General features: G+C 49.4%; 1 protein-coding gene across 2 annotated transcripts in view; it reads left to right on the top strand.

The window, feature by feature from the left end:
• The window catches only part of Gfod1 (Gfo/Idh/MocA-like oxidoreductase domain containing 1), a 110,064-nt gene that overhangs the window by 55,227 nt on the left and 36,691 nt on the right, over positions 1-18,146 (top strand). The window contains exon 1 of one of the 2 annotated variants that reach the window (XM_087181173.1): positions 1,089-17,293. The exons of the other annotated variant lie outside the window; for it this stretch is intronic. The gene's annotated coding sequence lies outside the window, so the exon portion shown is untranslated. Of the gene's footprint in view, positions 1-1,088; positions 17,294-18,146 lie in introns of those variants that run through there. 2 annotated transcript variants of the gene reach the window in all.

Raw genomic sequence — 18,146 nt, 5'->3', positions numbered from 1 at the left:
TGCCGGGCCTCCCCGCGGCCTGCACAGCCTTTTAATTTCCTCCTCGGCGCCCGCCCCTACCCGGGGTTCTCACAGGCCCCATAGGCTGGGTCTGGGGCCGGGCACAGGCTGGGTCCCGTCTTCTGAAGATGCGGCAGAGAGATGGGAAGTGGGGCCGTGTGCTTTTCCTTCCTAACCCAAGGAGAAAAGGAGTGCAGTGCTCAGGCCTGCGATGGAAAAGGGCACGTATTTCTCTCGTATTTCTCTCGGGCCTTCTGCCTCTAGGGTGCGGTGTCCTCAGTCCTGGCCTAGCGTCTTAGGGTGCAGAGTGTGCAGGGATGGAGCCGGGGTGCTGTCAGCCCTATGCTGGGCCAGGCTGGAGCCTTTGAAAAGGGAACAGTCGCTGGACGCGATGGAGCTCGCCTGTAATCCCGGCACTCTGGGAGGCCGAGGCAGGGGGAATAACAAAAACAATGGCTGGGGACATCATGCAGTGCAGAAGCAAAAGAAGGTGGGGGAGGATGTGAAAGCCTTGTCAGTGGCCCTTGGTCCTCCCTCCCGTCTGGCTTAGTTCCCAGTCAATGTTTTGCTCCAAGGGTACAGGGTTGCCCTTGCTGGGGTTCACCGCTATCGTCAACCCAGCACCCCGTTTCTGGGTTCCTAGGGGGATTGTTCCTTCTGCTCGTCCCAGGCTGTTCTTTTTTTTTTTTTTATTATTAAATTCTTTTATTGGTACATTGTAGGTATACAACACAATTACATTTCTCTTTGGGAATTATACCTTTACATAATGCATCTTGGTTCTTATTTTTTCCCCATTCCTAGCCCTCCCTTCACCCCCTCCACCCTTCCCTATTTACAAAGACTTTATTTCCATTTTTTCCATTTCTCAGCATTTTTCCTTTCCCTTCTTTCCTTTCCCCTGCCCCTCCCACCACCCCTACCCCTTTGGACCTTTTCTTCCTATTTTGCATTATCGATTATTCATTCTAATCATTGGTACATTTTAGGTGTACAATATAATGACATTCATCATTGGAAATTTGCACCTTTACATAGTCTCTCTTGGTTCTTATTTTTCACCCTTCCCCAGCCCTCCCTTCAACCCCTCCATTCCTCCCTATTTACAAAGATTTTGTTCTTAGTTTTCCATTTTCTCATGTTAATCCCATTCCCTTGTATCCTTTCCCCTAGCCCTCCCACTTCCTTCCCCTTTGCTCCTTTTCTTCCTATTTCACATTACCTATTATACATTTTAGTCCTTATTTACACTTTCAGTTTCTCACACCAGAGAAACTATTTGGTATTTATACATGTATGTCCTATTGATTTCACTTAAGAGTATCGCCTCAATGTGCATCCACTTAGCTATCGATGTCTCTAATTTCTCATTTTTTATGGCTGAGTAGTACTCCATTTTATAAAAAAACCACATTTTCTTTATCCAGTCTCCAGTTCATGGGCATTTGGGCTGTTTCCAAGTTTTAGCTATCACAAACTGTGCTGCTGTGAACATGGGCACACATATATCACTGTGGTATGATTCTTTTAATTCTTTGGGGAAGATCCCCAGTAGTGGAATAGCGGGGTCAAATGGGACTTCCAGTCTTAGTTCTTTGAGGTATCTCCATACTGATTTCCACAGTGCTTGCACCAAGTCTACACTCCCACCAGCAGTGGAGCAGGGTTCCTCTTTCCCCACAGCCCCGCCAGCATTTGTTATTGGTTGATTTCATGATAGGAGCCATTCTTTCTGGAGTGAGGTGGAATCTCAGCATTGTTTTCATTTGCATCTCTCCAGTGACCAATGATGGTGAACATTTTTTCATGTATTTATTTGCTATTTCTACTTTGAGAAATGTCTGTTCACTTCAGGTGCCCATTTTCAGATTGGGTCTTTAAATTTGGGAGGTCTGATCTTTTTCAGTTCTTTATAGATTCGAGATAGTAGACCTTTGTCTGAGGAAGAGCAGGTGAAGATTTTTTCCCACATTGTGGGTTGTCTCTTCACACTGCTGGTGGTTTCTCTTGCTGTGCAGAAGTCTTTTAATAAGAAGAGATCCCACTTGTTGATTGTTTGTGCTAGTTCATGAGTCCCAGGGTGTTCTTGTGACCTTACCCACCTTGGGTGCCTGCAGCACAATGCGCACCTTCCCTGAGGCAGGGGCAACATCCCAGGATTTTGAAGGATACAGGGAAGCTGGGATGAGCCCGCTGCAGGGAGGAGGGGCGATCATGGCCAGGACTGGGCGTAGGGTGGGTCTGTGGCTCAGTCAAGCTGTAGTCATTTTTCGACCCAAACAGTGCAGTATGAGATGCAGAAAGGTCAACCTGGAGCATGTGTGGGACATGAAGACCCACTGATGGCTCAACCATGGAGCGGCGACTCTCTGACCCATTGTCACTGTCATTATTTCAGGAAAAGGCGGACGACCACCTTCTGGAGATGTTCCTGCTTTGGGTGGGCAGTAGGAGCCAGGGGCGCTCAGAGGAAGAGCCCATTTCTGAGCGAAGAACTCCTTCCCGCAGGGCAGTGTAACCTGGTAGGAGGAGCAGACATTTAGATTGAAGTGGACCCAGTCCCAGTTCTGCTGCTTTCTGTGCTAAAAGGCTTTGGCTCAGGACCCAGGTACCCTCTGCATCCTCCTGTGCTTGGCAGTGTGAGTCTGGGTGCATCCTCAGGGCGCTGTGATGCTGTCAGCTAGCCTTGTGGTTTGCATTTAGCAAGTGTTCCATAAACTGACCAATTACTCCTTCGTCAGCAGTGTCCATGTCTGTGTAAGCGTGTATGCATTCTGGTTGTTATTGGGAATCTAGTCTCAATGCAAGAGTTGGCATTCTGGGGTCTTTGGGAAATTTTTATTTTTACTTTTTTGCCATGCTGGGGATCGAACTCAGGCCCTCTTGCATGATAGACAAGCATGCTACCCCTGAGCGACACCCCCAGCCCTGGGTCTGGTATTTATTTATGTATGTGCCACCTGCTATGCCAGGCACTTTGTATTTAATCTCAAATGTAACACCAACCATTATTTTATGTCAAAGATAAAGACTTTCAAAGGCATCTCCTTGGTTGGCTTTTCAAGAAAATGTCCAGTGAGGGCCGGGGATTTAGCTTGGTGGTTTCACCGCCTGCTGCGCAAGCACAAGGACCAGAGTTCAATCCCCGGTACCAAAAAAACAAAACAAAAGAAAATGTCCAGTGACTCAGCTGCAGGGTGCGACTCCAGCAACATGGGACATGTGGCACTTTGTGAATGCTGGGTTTGTTCCCAGGCAAGCTCTTCGCCTAGAGGGTGTGTGTACCAAATGGCATTGGATATAGAAGAAATGACTGATTTGACCAAGCTGGATTGAAAATAGATCCTCCGGTGAGCCTGTTAATCGCACTCAAAACCTGGCCTGCTACCCCCGAATTTCCAGAATTGTCAAACCAGGCCAAGGTCTTCCCCCCAGGCGCCACCCACTTCACTAGGAGAAGCTTCTTGCTAAGAATTCCTCCCCTCTGGCTCTCTGCAGGTCTAGGAAAGCCCTTGGTTTACACAAAGGACCCAGCCCCTAGTATCTAGGGGAACACAGGCTTCCAGTCAGGTTGGAAATTATTTAAATGGGAACGACTATGGATTTCTTTCTTCTTCCTTCCTTTTCTCTTCCTCTCACCCCCTGAAAATGGCCAGCGACTTGCTCGCCAGAGGCTCACAGTGCAGATTCGTAGACATCTCTGCTTTCAGAAGTGTCTGCTCCCGTACTGTCCAGGTAAATCAGGAGTGAGTGGGGACCAGCGGTGCGGAGCAAGTCGAGGCCCTCGTGGAGCACCTAACCTGTTTCCTCCTCGCAGGGTGTGTAGTCTCTCACATCCCTTCCAGCCATATCCTACCCTGTATCTGCTTGGCCAGTTGTTCTTTCCTGAGAACCCCGCTGGGGGACCCCTGGGGTCCCTGGTTCCTCTCAGGATTTCTCGGCATTACACACCATAGGAGTTTGTTCATCTTATTGTCACCAGAGCCTAGGATTGAAAGGCAGCCACATTTGGAGAAGGGCCGGATTAGAGGAAATGGAGAGAGTGTGTGTATTTACATGGATTTGTGTGTTAGTGCTTTGTGAGCTTGTGCCTGTGTGTGTAGAGGTGGAAAGGGGCAGGGGTCCTAACTGATGCCCAGTTTTCTGAGCGCCTGTTGCTTTCTCTTCCTCCTTTCCTGGATACAGATCTCCTCCAAGGAATCATAGCTCATGATTTCAGAGTTGGGGCCATTGATGCTTCCTAGAGGAAAGAGGTAGGCACCTGCTGCTCCATCCATCACAGTTCTTCCTCTGCTTGATTGACAGCCCTGAGAAAACCCTTCTGGACCCTTGCTCAGGGCCCTCTGTGAACAGGCCGGGTTCGCAGCCCAATAGTTCCAGCAGCCCCTCCTGTGGTGCTTATCCTAGCTGGGGCTCAGATCATGTCAGAGGCTGAAAAATGCCGATGAAATTATAGAAGGTGTTTTGTTTTGTAGCCGCCTCTTGGAAGACTAATCAAGGCCACAGTGTTTGGGGTGGAGAGAACAGATCTGGTGGGTCAAATACAGAGCAGTGGGAAAAGACTGGGGATTTTCTGAAAATACAGGTGGATAGAATCGTATAGATATACCAGACTTCCTTTAATTATTCAAAATGAAAATGTTATGTCTGCTTCTTACGGAATATTCACTGTGTACCAGGCACTGGGCTAAAACTTTTATATATAAAAAAAGAATTTTATATGCATCATCATTCTTATTTTTAGACATTTATTTGCAACTTTTCCCCCATTATAAATACATGTAACTTTTGTCTGATTTATGACATCCTGTTTAAAGTGAATTCTTCTAAGCACAATGACTGGGCATGGAATTCTAAAAACACCCTGGAAACACATTGCAGTTTCATTAGTGCCATGTTCTCCTCCCACGTGCAGGCAGAGCCTGCCTGTGCCCACTTCCTCTCAGACTGGGAAAAGTCAGTCCTGTTGAAAGAACAGCATCCACCTGCTGCGGAACTCAAAGTCCTGATGATTTAAGGCTAAGAAAAACAAAAGGAGCTCTGTGATTGGGTTTCCAGCAGATGCACATTCAAGGGAACAGAATGCCTTGAAAATGGAAAGAGAACAATATCTGTCTTGGTTCGTGGCAGCCTTTGTCTTTCCTCTGCCATTTTCTTCCACTCTGACCCCACAGAGCACCCACTCTGGTGCTGGTCGCATCAATGGGGTGAGCCCTTCCCTGGAACTATGTCTGAGATTCTGGGCCACTCTTAGGACCTCTTCGTCCAGGACGCTAACTGCTGTCTCCCTGTCCTCGGTCCTCTGCCAGGCCTCGTGTAGACTCAGTGCTCATTCTTTGGAAACGGGGCAGCGTGGAAGGTGGGGAGATTCAGACACAACCTGTGTATACCGAGAGAGCAGGGCTGCTGGCCTTGGGCTTTCCAGCAGAGGTGATGTCTTCTCCACGTAGAGCCAGTTTGAAGGCATGCACTTGTTCCGTGCAAGCCCAGAGTTTACACTGTGCACCTTCTCCATGTCAGCCATTGGCCCAGAGGAGAACAGAGCAGGTCCTGTCTGCAAAGAACTTAAGGTGGGGGAAAAGAGACCCTAAAGCGTTAACTGCGGTCAGGCATGGTGGTGCGCACCTGTAATCCCAGCACTCTGGGAATCTGAGGCAGGAGGATCATGAGTTCAGATCTTGCCAGGTCTTAGTAAGACCTGAGAAAGTAGCTTACTGTGAAGGCCCTGGGTTCAGTCCATGGTAACTTAACAAACAAAGCAATTTGCTTGAGTTCGACTGTGTTTGAATATTATTGTAGTTTTTTTCCCCTTGCATTGTTCTTCTTTGAATGGTTTTAATTTTTGTGTGTGTGTGTGTTTGATAATAAAGTTATTAAAAAAAAAAAAACAACGCAAAACAAAGAGCAAGAATTTCATCTCTTCTGCTGAGGGTAAGCTCACGAGCCAAAGCCAAGTGGAGGTGGGGGAGAGAGTGACCAGGAGGAGGACAGCGCTGGGGGCCCTAGGGAGCTCACGGATGCGCTCCCTGAAGGCGTGATATTTAAGTAGAGATCTGAAGGAAGCAAGAGAGGGAGGTATGCGGCCATTTGCTTCGCCGTCAGCAAGGGGAGAAGCAAGGAGTCTGGCAGCTCCTGCCATGGCACAGGTGAGCATGGCGGGTGCCCCCTGTGGAGAGTGAGAAGTGGCCCAGGTGGGGCACACACATTGCAGGGGGATCAGACGTCATTGTTCGCTTCCTGCCAGTCCCTTGGGAACAGAGCTCCAGCAGCTCTCTGGCAACCCTCCGCCCCTTCGGAAGAGTGAGGACTTCTACAATAGACGAATTTTTGGAATCTTTTTGAAATCTTGACCTCTGGGTCTCAATCCCTGCATCCATCTCCCGTTGGAACTCTGCTCACCTCTCAAACTAGCATGCATCTTCCAGTCCAAGTTCCTTCTTCAACAGGAAATGCAGGACAAGTCGAATATAGCAACCTGGATTTGTGCAAGAGCCATCTGCTGCTTTTCCTCCTTGCCAGGCCTCCTGGTGGATGAGAGCATGGAAGAGACACAGCCAGGAGCCACCTGCTGGGGCCTCAGACTATTCAGACTGACCAGGAAACAAGGCAGGGCAATCAGCAAGATGCTTTGACAGCGACGCACAGCCTCAGCACCTGCTTGCCTTCCTTCCAGGCTTTGCGTCATTGATAACATCAGTGAGAAGTGCTGAGGCTTTCCCAGGCTGACAGGAAGGCCCTGGCCAGAGCACTCCTCAGGAGACTCAAGGTTTCATTCTCACTGTGCCACTGACCAGGTGTGTGGCCATGGCCATTTGTGCTGGTTGACACTGTCTTCAACTTTAACCTGAGTCCCACCTAGCGAGGTTTCTAAGATGCTGTCAGCTGGAACATCTTACAACTGTAAGCTCAGGTAGGAAATGAGGAGCAGAGACAGCAAATGAAAGCAACACTGAGGGCTTCAGGAGATCCCCTGCAGTGGTGTCACGGGTGTGAATTCAGACTGGCTCCTGCGTGCCAGCCTTAGGCCAACACATCCATTGTTTTTACTACGTAGGAAAGACGTTGAAGGACAGATGCGCAAACTGCAGGCTGGGGTAAGAGAATAAAACTTCTCTGCAAGGAGAAAATCACTCTGCTGGCTACATATTCCACAGATTTCCATCAGTCATGTGCTGATCCAACCGTGTGTCTGCGTTGGAGTTTTACCTCTCAGGAGAGCAGTTAATGAGAGCAGCACAATTTCCCACCCAAAAGACAGCTCTACTCCCTCCAGTTCCAACCTTCATTTCATTTTTGTTTTATTTTGGTCCATTCCTCATCTTATTATGGTTTCTAGTCTTGCCTGTCCCCTGCAAGGCCTCTGGTGGAAGGTTTTACAGTGTAGGTGAGTGGCTGGCTTCCAAAAATGACAACCTTAAGTTTATCTGAGCCTGGAGCTGAAGCCAGGTCAGGAAAGCCCGACACCTTTTTCTCCTTACCTTCCAGTTAACACCTCCTTTCCAGACATAGCATGATGAGAGCCCCAAAACATTCACCTTTAGAAAGCCCCCCCCCTCTCTCTTTCTCTTTCTCTTTCTGACTGCAGCCTATTGTGAGATTCATCTATGCCTTCATAGAAGTGGCCAGTGTTTCCCAGACTGCACTCTTATTAAACTGTGTGTGCTGTACACTGAGCAGTGCCTTCCACTCTTACAGCCAGCATGTTCCAAATCCAGACATGCATTGTTTGATTATAATGTGGCAAGTGATATTGTTATTCCTGTTGTGGTTGAAAGACCCGTGTTCCGGCAATTCTTTTCTTGCTGCATTTATGAGAAGTGTCCCTGGGCTCAGGGCTTTGTTGATGTTTTGAGCCTGACATTCTGCTGGGTCTTTGTCTGACAGGCTGTGTGACGCAGGAAGAACCTCCACCCTCCCAAGCTCAGTTACTCTGTCTGCACAGGCGGCAGCACTGCTGTATTTGGTAAACAGTGCTGCTGCTTTGTGTCTTTGGGTTCTCTTGTTTTGTCCTTGCAGTTAACTTAAATGGACCATTGAGCAGTTGTCAGGCTCTTTTGGAAACCACTGCTAGACTCAGCCACTGCAAGGGGGTAAGGAAGAAGTAGCCAAGCATGGAGTACTAGAGTACTCTGGGGTACAGTAGTCCCCCTGACGCATGGTTCCACTTTCTGCATTTCTGGTTACTTGCAGTCAACCATGGTCCAAAGACATGATGTGGAAAATTCCAGAAATAGTGCATCAGTTTTAAATTGGATGCCGTTCTGGGTAGCGTGACTCTATCTCATAGCACCCTACTGTGTCCCACCCAGGATGTGAGCCATCTCTCTGTCTAGGGTATCCATGCTACATGGTGCCTGGAGCATGACCTAAACCTCATCACAGGCCCGTATGTACAGGAAAACAGTGTATTGGGTTCGGTACTGTCCGCGGTTTCAGGCATGCACTGAAACCATTACCCCTCTCAGATAAGGGGCCCTGCTATGTGGACTGACCTCCAATGTGCTGCTTATTGAGCACACCGTGCTATGTTTGTGGTAGGTGTTTCATCCAGAAGTTGACCAATTCCATCTTGTTCTTTGGTTGAATGACCAAATGATGGCAGTGATGGGATACGTGGAGAAGCTGGTGGCAGTGTTTGATCTGGGCTCTTCCCTAGGTCCCACTCACCCTCTCAGCAAAGCTGGCCTACCCTCTTACCTCACATGTGTCCTCAAGTCCTCTCTGTCCCCATGTCCATCACCCTGGTGCCCACCACTGCCACATTGTTTGCATAGTTCATGTAAAATTTTTAGTCCAGTGCCTGGTACAATGTGAGCGCTTAATAAGAGGCACATATGTAAGCTCTTTTTTGTGAATAACTAAAGAAAGTCTGGTGACATCTATATGGGGTGCCCTCTTGTGACTGAAGCCTTTCAGAGACTCCTCACTATGCATAGGATAAAATTCAGACTTCCAGCCAGGCCACCAGGTCCAGTCCCTTCCAGTCTCCCACCTCCCTGGTGATGCTGTCCCTTTGGGGATGGCACAACAGCCATACTGATTCCTTTCATATCCTGGCCCCATCAAGCCCCTTCTCTCCATGGGGCTAGCTTCTCATCCTTTCCGTCTCAGTATCAGTGTCACTTGGAGAGGCCTTCCCTGTCTACAGGAAGTCCCTTCTTGTTAGTCTCTATTAGTTTCCATTTGTTTCTCTTCAGCATTTCTAGACTCGAAATGATGTTTCTCCTTTTACTGTACGTTTACTATTTCTCTCACGAGACCCTACATTCCATGAAGATCATATCTGTCTTTTTTACTACTGTGTGTGTGGCACATGTTTGACACTAGAAAAACATGGTCAATGGATGTGGAATGCATGAATGCAACAGTAGATGCTAATCATCATAGCTACATGGATAATAGTGCTGTGGCCCTCATGTGGCAAACTCTGCTTGAATGTGGATCATCAGAGAAGTCACCTTGCCCAGCTGCCAGTAAGTTCCCACAGAGAGTCTGGCCTGTTACCAATGTCCTGTGGAAGCAAATCCACGTATCTCTTGATCTAGGACACAGGCATATGCCTCCTTACCTTGAGGAAAGGTGGGGGGTGGGAAGGCTTCCAGGACCCGCAGCTTCCCCTGGGGCTGGATTATACCCACTAGCATCCACTTTCTGAGACTTTGTTCTGAGCTTGGATGGACAAGGTCAGTGGAGGAGGTAGAATGACTTCAGGACTCCTCATTTATTTCAGTACAGATGGTGCCTTCTTCAGAGGGATGTTGGTATCAAAGGGGCTCTGTGGGTGGAAGGGCAGGGCAAACGGGATGGCAAAGAAGTGCCATGTTTCCCATTGTGACGCATGTCCTAGAACTGTCTCATGAGGAGAGCTGTGTGCTCAAGTCCTGGAAAGGGCCTAAGAAGGGAGGGACCCAGCTTCAGAGGACGTGAAAGCTGGGTGTTTGGAACTACTCTCTGGGGCATATTTTAGGTGTTCTCTCCAAAAAGGGCAATGATGCTGGGGAGTAGTCTGAACATGACAGTGAAGGACGAAGGTGAATCCTGTCAGCAGAGAGATGGGCTCTTTCCCTGCCTCTAGCTGTTCCCAGACATCTTGGTTGCTGTGTTCTGTTTTTAGTGCCCGTTCTGTTCCCTGCTTGGACATGGTAGCTGCTAAGCCCAGGAAGAGACAAAAAGGAAAAGCAGGCCTCATTCTGTTCCTTCCTGCTGCATTTCACTGGCGTTACAATGGCCTTTACCTCACGTTACAATCTCTTCTGAGAATGGTTTATTTTGGCTCATGGTTCCAGAAATTTCTTGTCCATAGTTGCGTGGTGGGAACATTCAGCAGAGGATGTTTGTTCCCCTCATGGCAGACCAGAAGCAAAGAGAGAGAAGGGGTCCTGAAGCCCCTTCAAGGCCACGCCCCATGACATCACTTCCTCCCACCAGGCCCCACCTCCTAAAGGTGCCACCGCCTCCCAATATCACCACAGTCTGGGGACCACGCCTTCAACACACCAGCCTTTGGAGGATGCTTCAGATCCTAACTGCAGCAACCACCCAGAAAATCTACTTTATAAAGTAAATTACCTTGTGTTCCACATCTGTCTTTTGACTTAGACTGCATATCCCCATTCTTGCTATAATCTGAGGGGAACCCCCTTGGAAGTTCAGGGCCAGGACCCTGACAGCCAGCATTTATCAAGACCTCCTGTGTGCCAGGCACTGTGCTTAGCGCTTTCCACAACAATCCCGTCACACGAGTACCACTGATGGTCTTCCTTTTACAGATGAGCCATAGAGAAATCACGTGAGTGGCCCAAGTGGCCACACCAAGAATTGAGCCCAAGCAGAGAGGCTCTTGGCCTTGCCACATCAGCTTCCTGCTCTGCAGTGGTCCTGCCAGGAACAGCTGCACTAACCGTGGGCTACCAGATGCAGCACACTCCCTGCTCAGACCAGCAGCTCGGCTCCTGGGCCTCTTGAGCCTCCGCTGGCTGGTTTTGTGCAGTTGGCTCTGTGTGCAGAGAGGGCTTGGGTGACTCTTCCAAATCCTTACCGCACTCGCAGACCTGCGTCACAGGCCTGGCCCCCCATGCAGTGAGACCGCACTGCCATCGTGAGTTGTTTCCAAATAAGCACATCTCTTCTCCCCATCCAGATGGAAAGACGCTCCGGAACGGGGCCCGGGCTTTGTTTTTCTCCTGTGTCCCCAGAGTGCCTAGCATGGTACTTAGGAGTGGTTTAGAGTCACTTTGCCCAAAGAGGGGGCCAGAATTCTCCCTTCTGAAGTGGCAGCCTCCTAATGGTAGATAAAAACCTGCCTTATCATGGCTGGTATGAACAAGCCCTTCTCTCTTTTTAGAACAAATGTGGTTTGCGTTGGCAGCTGTACAGCAGATGGAAAAATGTCCATAGAATCCAGAACCTGGTTCCTGGGAGAGTTTCAGAGGCTCGGCCACCTCATGCATTTGACACGGGCCCCTTTGTGCTGTAAAATTCCTAAGGGGGCTGCTGTTCCCGTTAATCTGTGTTCCCGTTAACCAGATGGAGCTGTGTGGTTGAATTTGGTTTGCATGGAGGTCCTGGGGGTCCTGCCTTCCAGGTTGTTCATTTGACCTCGCTGTGGGTTGCTTTGCACGCAGGCAGGTTTGACAAGGTGGCCCAGGCTGCCTGATGGCCTGGGGGGGTGGGGGGTGGTAGTAGGCTCAGCCGTGAAGGGAAGGGTCGCAGCACACTTCAGAGGGTGCTTTTCCTCAGTTTTGGCCAAGAAATGTGCATTCTTTTCAGCTTCCCTGCCCCCTGCCTCACCTCAGGTGAGAAGAATGAAGGGCTGAACTCTGCCCAGCTTGGGAGCTCCCTGCTCAGCTGGAGCCAAATGCCACTGTGGGTACCAACCATTAGCAAGGATTTTATTGGTTTTTCTTGGATCAGATCTTTTCTTTTGTTTATGCTGTGGACAAGGAATGCCTGCCTATTACTTGTTATCGAGGATGCTGACTCTGGCTGTGCTAAGTACCTCGGTGGCAGGAGAAAGAACTGCAGGTCGGTGAAAAGCTAAAGAACTTCTAGCAAACCGATGGGCTCGTCCCCATGGTGTCTGTCCCCAGGCAGACTGGTAAGGCCTGGGCACAGGTCAGCTCTGTTCTTCCCTCCCGCTACCCAAGAAGGCTTGGACAAATGCTCCTCCACTGTGGCTGGCCATTTTACAAATGAGGGAGGCCAGTAGGCACAAGTGGCACCTCAGTCTCAGCACAGGCATGCAAGGGGACACGTTGGCTAGGGCTGATAGGACGGCAGAGCCACAAGTGTCCACCATCTGCCTGGGTCAACTCACAGCTTCTGGGAGGGAGGGGCGGTGCTCAGCACACTCAGAGTGCAGAGTTGTGTGGGTCCAAAGGGAAGCCGAGATGAGGAGACCCCAGCAGACACGTTCTCGCTGGTTTCTGCAGCCCAAGGCTGGACCCTCCTTCCTGAGAGCTGAGACCACTAGAATGAGACCACTGGGCTGGGAGGGGGAGATGTTAAAAATGTTTGAAATCGTTTATAACTGATCATCATCAGAAGTGATGCTGGCCCTGCTTCCACACTGGTCCCTATTAGCTGAACGCCAGCCCTGCTAAAAATATAAGCAGTCTTGTTTGTACCAGTTTGCTAGGGCTGCCATGGCAAAGTGCCACAGACTTGGTCACTTCAACAACAGATACTTATTTTTCTTCATTGTTTTAAAGGCTGGAGTTCAAGATCAGGGTTGGTTTGTTCAGAGGCCTCCCGCCATGTCTTGTGGATGTCATCATCTTCCTGTGTCTTCTCAGGGTCCTCCCTCTGAGTGTGTCCATCTTCTAATCTCTTCTTATAAGGACACTGGCCGTATTGGATTAGGTCCCACACCCATTGACCTCATCTTAACTTACATTTTTAAATACAGCCACATTCTGTGATGCTAGATGTTAAGGAATTTTGAAGGAACACAAGTCAGTGTATAACACATGTTCAGTGGTTGTAATAGTCAGCTTCCCATTACTGTAACAAATACCTGAGATAATCAACTTATAGAAGAAAAGGTTTGTTTGGGTTCACAGTTTTAGAGGTTTCAGTTGATGATGGATTGGCTCCATCGGTTTTGGGCCGGTGATGAGGCAGCACAACATGACGGGGAGTGTGTGGTTGAGCAAAGTCTTCCACCTCATGTCTGGAACAAACAAGAGAGCAAGAGGAAGGGCTAGGCCCCACTAGCCCCTTCTAAAGCACATCCCCAGAGACTGGATGGCCTCCCACTAGCCCACAGCTGGTAAGGCTTCTACCGCCTCCTGACGGTGCCAACCCAAGGAGCAAGCCTTTAGGGCATGGGCCCCTGGTGGACATTTGACATCCAAACTATAGCTGTGGTAATACGGCCATTGTGGCTAATACTGGATCACAGACTTTGTACCGGGACTGCTCTCACTGGAACTGCACTAGACCTTCTGTTCCAAGGCCTAGGGCCTTCTCCACTGGACTTCGAGGTCAAGGCTTTCTTTGCTCAGTCCCTCCCAGAAGTGTGGTCAGTGTGGGTTGTAGAAAGCTGTCTGTCATCCCAGCTCACTGACAGGAAGGAAGTATGGAGCTGCTCTTTCACGCGGGTGCCTTGTTCCTGTCTCTGGGACGACAGGCCTTGATTGGTGGCCACCTGCTCTGGGAGGCGTCCTTCTGGTGATGCTGTGACTGCACCTAAGGGAAACAGGCTGCTGGTTCCAAAGGGATGGGACCAACTGCTGCTGTCTCTGAGGTCCTCGTTCCATGGTGACGGGGGTCTGACAGCCACAGGCTGGACCCAGACAGGGCGTCTCTGTTCTAGGTGTCCCTCTGCCTGCCACCTCCTTCCATCCCTCCTCCTCCCTTCAGTCACTCTCAGTTGTCCTGTGAAGCAGTGACCTGTCCTTCTGGGAGGACACATGCTGAGTTGTTCGCAGGGCTCGGGGCTCTTCTGGTGAGAGCTTCTGTTTCTGTAGGCATTCCTTGTCATTTCGAAAGCTCTCTCACCATTTCCTTGAAGTTCAGCTCTGCTCCACTGTCATTGCCGAGGCGAAGGGTGACAGCGAGGTCAGGGAGGCTTCGGCGCTCAGTGTCAGTGCCATGAGTCAGTCTCTCCCCTCCGCTCCTGCTTCCTCTTTCTCCTCTACTGCTCTTCTTCCATCCAGCTGGCCAGATCTACATTGCTGTGTCCTGGGGAGACCCTGGACAAGGATTTGAGCTTTAAAATCTCTCTGTGTTTCTCTTGCAAGCATGTTGGGTGGTGAATGCCCTTTCTTTCCAGCTGTTTTTGTTGCAAGGATTTATGAACCCGAGTGATGCACCTTCCTATAAAGGTCAGATATCCCCGGCCACAAACCCAGCAGTGAGCCAGGGCCCAGGGCTCCCAGCACTGGACTCCAGGGTAACTTGCTGCCCTTGCCTGAAGTCAGAGCATCTCCCCAGAATGCCAGGGAGAGCGTGTTCCAGTCACTGGGGCCAGGGGCTTTATTTGGCCCAGGCGTCTGCCTTTCTGATGTCATTTACCTTGGCTGGCCTTGGGCAGTCACCCTGCCTTTAGAATCCTGCCAGTTCTAAAATGCTAAAGATCTACATCATTTCAGAAATTCAGCAGATTCCATTTTGGCTCTGTTTCTTTCTTATCTAAGTTCAAATAACAGGCTGCTCTTTATTAAAGAAAAAAAATGTGGCAACGCCCTTTAAAGTTATTTCCACCAGTAAGTCTCTCCGCCTTTGGAGCTGTATGTGCATGAAGAGGTGACTGAAGTGACAGTCACTTAACCAAATCATGGGTTTGTGATAGTCGGTGGGATTTGGGGTCAGATTTCATTTTCTCCTTTAGATTTACCTGTGTTGCTTAATTAGGAAAAACAATGAACATGTGTCATTTCTCTAAAAACACGAGTAGAAAAGTAAACCAATAGAACAACCCAACTATTGATAACAAGCTGTGTTAACCAGGATAACCCTGAGCACCCGTCAGCATAACGTCAGCGTAACGTTGCTGAGGGCAGAGGGAGGGCCCTGGGCCGGGTCGGGCATCAGATGGTCTCCTGTTTATTAAATCTTTTGTTGCTTGGGGCTGGATTTTGTTTCGACCCACTGGCCTACTTTCCTCCAGGCCCGAGTGGCTCACCTGAGCTCCTCTGCACGTGGTTGTGTGCTATCCTCTCTCCCTGCCAGGTCACTGGGGAAGTCCTCTGGGTGGTTGCAATACTAGAATTAGCAGCCACTAGTAGAAGACTACTTTCCCCTCACATTAAGGCTGGTTTTCAAGCAAAATGTGTCTGCCACCAGACTTCCACTTACACCACAGGGAGAAGCAATGGGAAGCTTTTGTCATGCTGCCCCAAGATAAGGCACTTGCTATACTGTGTGGCAGTTGTTTCTCAGTAGTACTGAGGATTTAACCCAGGGCCTTTGCACGGAGCTACATCCCCAGCCCTTTTGATTTTTTTATTTTCTGAATTTTGAAACAGGGTCTTGCTAAGCCTTAGTTGCCCAGGCTGGGCTCCTCTTGCCTCAGCCTCCCAGAGGGCTGCGATTATAGGCTGTACCACTGCCACCAGGCGGCTGTGTGGTGAATTTCATTAGGCAAAGCAAGACAGTCAGACCTGGGTCCTGCTCTTGGAGGGGAAGGAAATTAACCTCTGGCTGCCACAGCCTGGCCCAAGGTGCCATTCAGTTGTGTTCTGATGAGGCAGGTGGTGTTCTCTGGGCTGAGGAGGGAACGTGCCAGTTCCTAAATGCCCTCCACGTGGGGGCCAGATGCTGCCTGACAGGGCTCTCGGTTGCTCTTCTGCATTGTTCAGTAGGGGAGGGGACATTTCTCACGTACTGCCTTTGCCAGATCATAGTTTTTCTGGGAGCCAAGCCAAACGCTCCTATCCTTCGGAAGCCGACCAAAGAAGAGAGGTTGTGAACCTCTGCTGTCTGGTTGGGCAGTCTCCAAAAGTCAGTTTGGGGAGGCTGGGCTAGGAGGGAAGTGGTTGAATTGGAGTCACCCTGCATATTTCATCACTATCTGTGTTAAACAAAGGGTTTGTGTTTGCACTTCTCTGGTGGTGAAACCCAGTGACTCAGGAAAAGCCATGTGACTGATTCCTATTGTAATAGTGATCCCCTGAGCCCTGTTTGAGCTTAATTTCCCCTCGGAGTTTACTACCCAGAACCGCAGAGCTGGGCAGAGATGGTGTTTACACTTAACCCCAATCTCTGCTTTGAAGGTTTTAAGTCTAAGATGCGTCCTTTCAGTTGGCTATTTGGGGACATTTTGTTTGGCCACCATAACACTGTCTCAAAGACACATCAAAGAGATGCTGAGGAAGGGCATTGTCTTTAATATGGTCCTTTATTCCAAGTGCCCGAGGCAGTCCGACCAAAGATTGCTGCTCCAGCTCTGAAGTAGACAATATACAGAGGGGGGTGGAGATAAAACGTGGTGATGAGAAAGATGCTGTCTCTGCCATCCTTGAGCTGGTAAGGATATGAGATTCGTCATCAGAGACAGAGGCAGGAAGAGCTAGGGGCTGGATCTCCAGGATGAAAGCCCACTGGTGGGGGCATCTGTCTTAAAGGTGTTCTCATTTCTTCTCTTCACCATATACATCCCAAGCCTACAGTTTCAGCTACTATAACCCAGATCCCCCAAATTGCTTCTTGCTCACGTTGCAGCTTCTCTGTAAGCAGTCTGGCAAGTCCTCAGTGTCTGGGATCCAAGGTCCTCTGTCTTCCCCTACCATCCAAGTGTGATATCCTTGGCTACATAGTTCAGCATGGCCTCAACCCCCTCCCCCATCTGTATTCACACAAGGGGAGGGTTGCATCGTGGGATGCTTACCTGTCACTTCCACTCTTACCCCTTTGGTGAGCACTTAGTCACATGACCACCCTTAATTCCAAGGGAGACTGGGAAATGTAGTTTCTATTCTTGACAACCATAGGATTAGAAGGAGTGGAGGTACAGCTAAGGGTCTCTACACTTATCACCACCATATGTAATAAGTAACATGGGGTAGACACAGGCAGCCAACCAGAATAGGACTACCAAATAAGGCTTCCCTGTAACCTGCTATAAGAGATTTTTAAGGACCACTCTAATAGATGCAGTAGGTTGAGAGTCCATTTTCTTGAATCTCAAATCCAACTGGGCCTGTATCTCTCCTTTGTGAGGAAAGCTGAATTTGTTTGTTTGTTTTTCGGTACCAGGGATGGAACTTGGGTCCTTGCCCTTGCGAGGCAGACGGCGGAACCACTGAGCCAAATCGCCGGCAGGAAAGCTGAATTTGGAAGTTGGGAGTCAGTGAGTTACTCTGGGTCTTTGCTCTTAACATGAACTAAGGATTCACAAAATATTCCTGGAAGAATGAATTCATAAGAATACCCTGACCCCCGCCCCCCATCCATTTAGAGTGAAGGAGTGCTGCAGACCTAGCAGGAATAATGCACCTTTCTGGAGCCTTATTACCTTGTACCTGCAGACCTGGACGGGCTTGGTGCGAGATGTTCTCCAAAGTTTCGGAGCAGGGCTGGGGGGAGGAGAGGTGGTACAGAGAACTCTTATGTAATGTGGTAAACAAACAGTAAATGGGCGTTTCATTTTCCATTAGCCAGAGAAGCATTTTATTTCCACTAGAAATGGGAGCAGACTCGAAAGCAATTAGTGTTAGTGGGTATACAGTGACGTCCCTGGAGCCGGCAAAATCCTGGGGCCAGATGTCTGTACTTCACTGGTTCCTTGTTCAGAGAACATTCGTGAGTTCCTTCCACCCCTGCCCATCCCCACCTCCTGCCAGAAAGACCCAGAATGTCACAATAGGGAGAACAGAATATTCCCTGAGGAGCAGAGCCAAGAGACGAGTTCTTTGGAAATGGAGACACCTGCCTCTGAAGCTGGAGAGGGGAGGCCAGAAGAGACAGAAAACGTCCTCACCAGTGTCCCTGGGTTCTCCCCATCCCAGGACTCTTCAGGCCGCTGATGAGTCGGGGCCAGGCTTGAGGCAGACACGTGCATTAGGAAAGCTGACTGCTACAGCCCACCTTCTACCCTGTTTTGTCAACCATATCCTGTCCTATAACAAATACCTGGAATATGAAAGATGGAAGAAGAAACCACAGCAAAAATAGAATCACTGAGCCCAGGATGTAGCTCAGTG

This window comes from Heterocephalus glaber, unplaced genomic scaffold (genome assembly GCF_053883595.1).
Source record: "Heterocephalus glaber isolate CG9 unplaced genomic scaffold, H.glaber_assembly_v1.0 deba00001472, whole genome shotgun sequence".
Taxonomy (NCBI): domain Eukaryota; kingdom Metazoa; phylum Chordata; class Mammalia; order Rodentia; family Bathyergidae; genus Heterocephalus; species Heterocephalus glaber.
The sequence above is the reverse complement of the archived record's forward strand: the minus strand, read 5'-3'. Positions and strand labels throughout refer to the sequence as shown.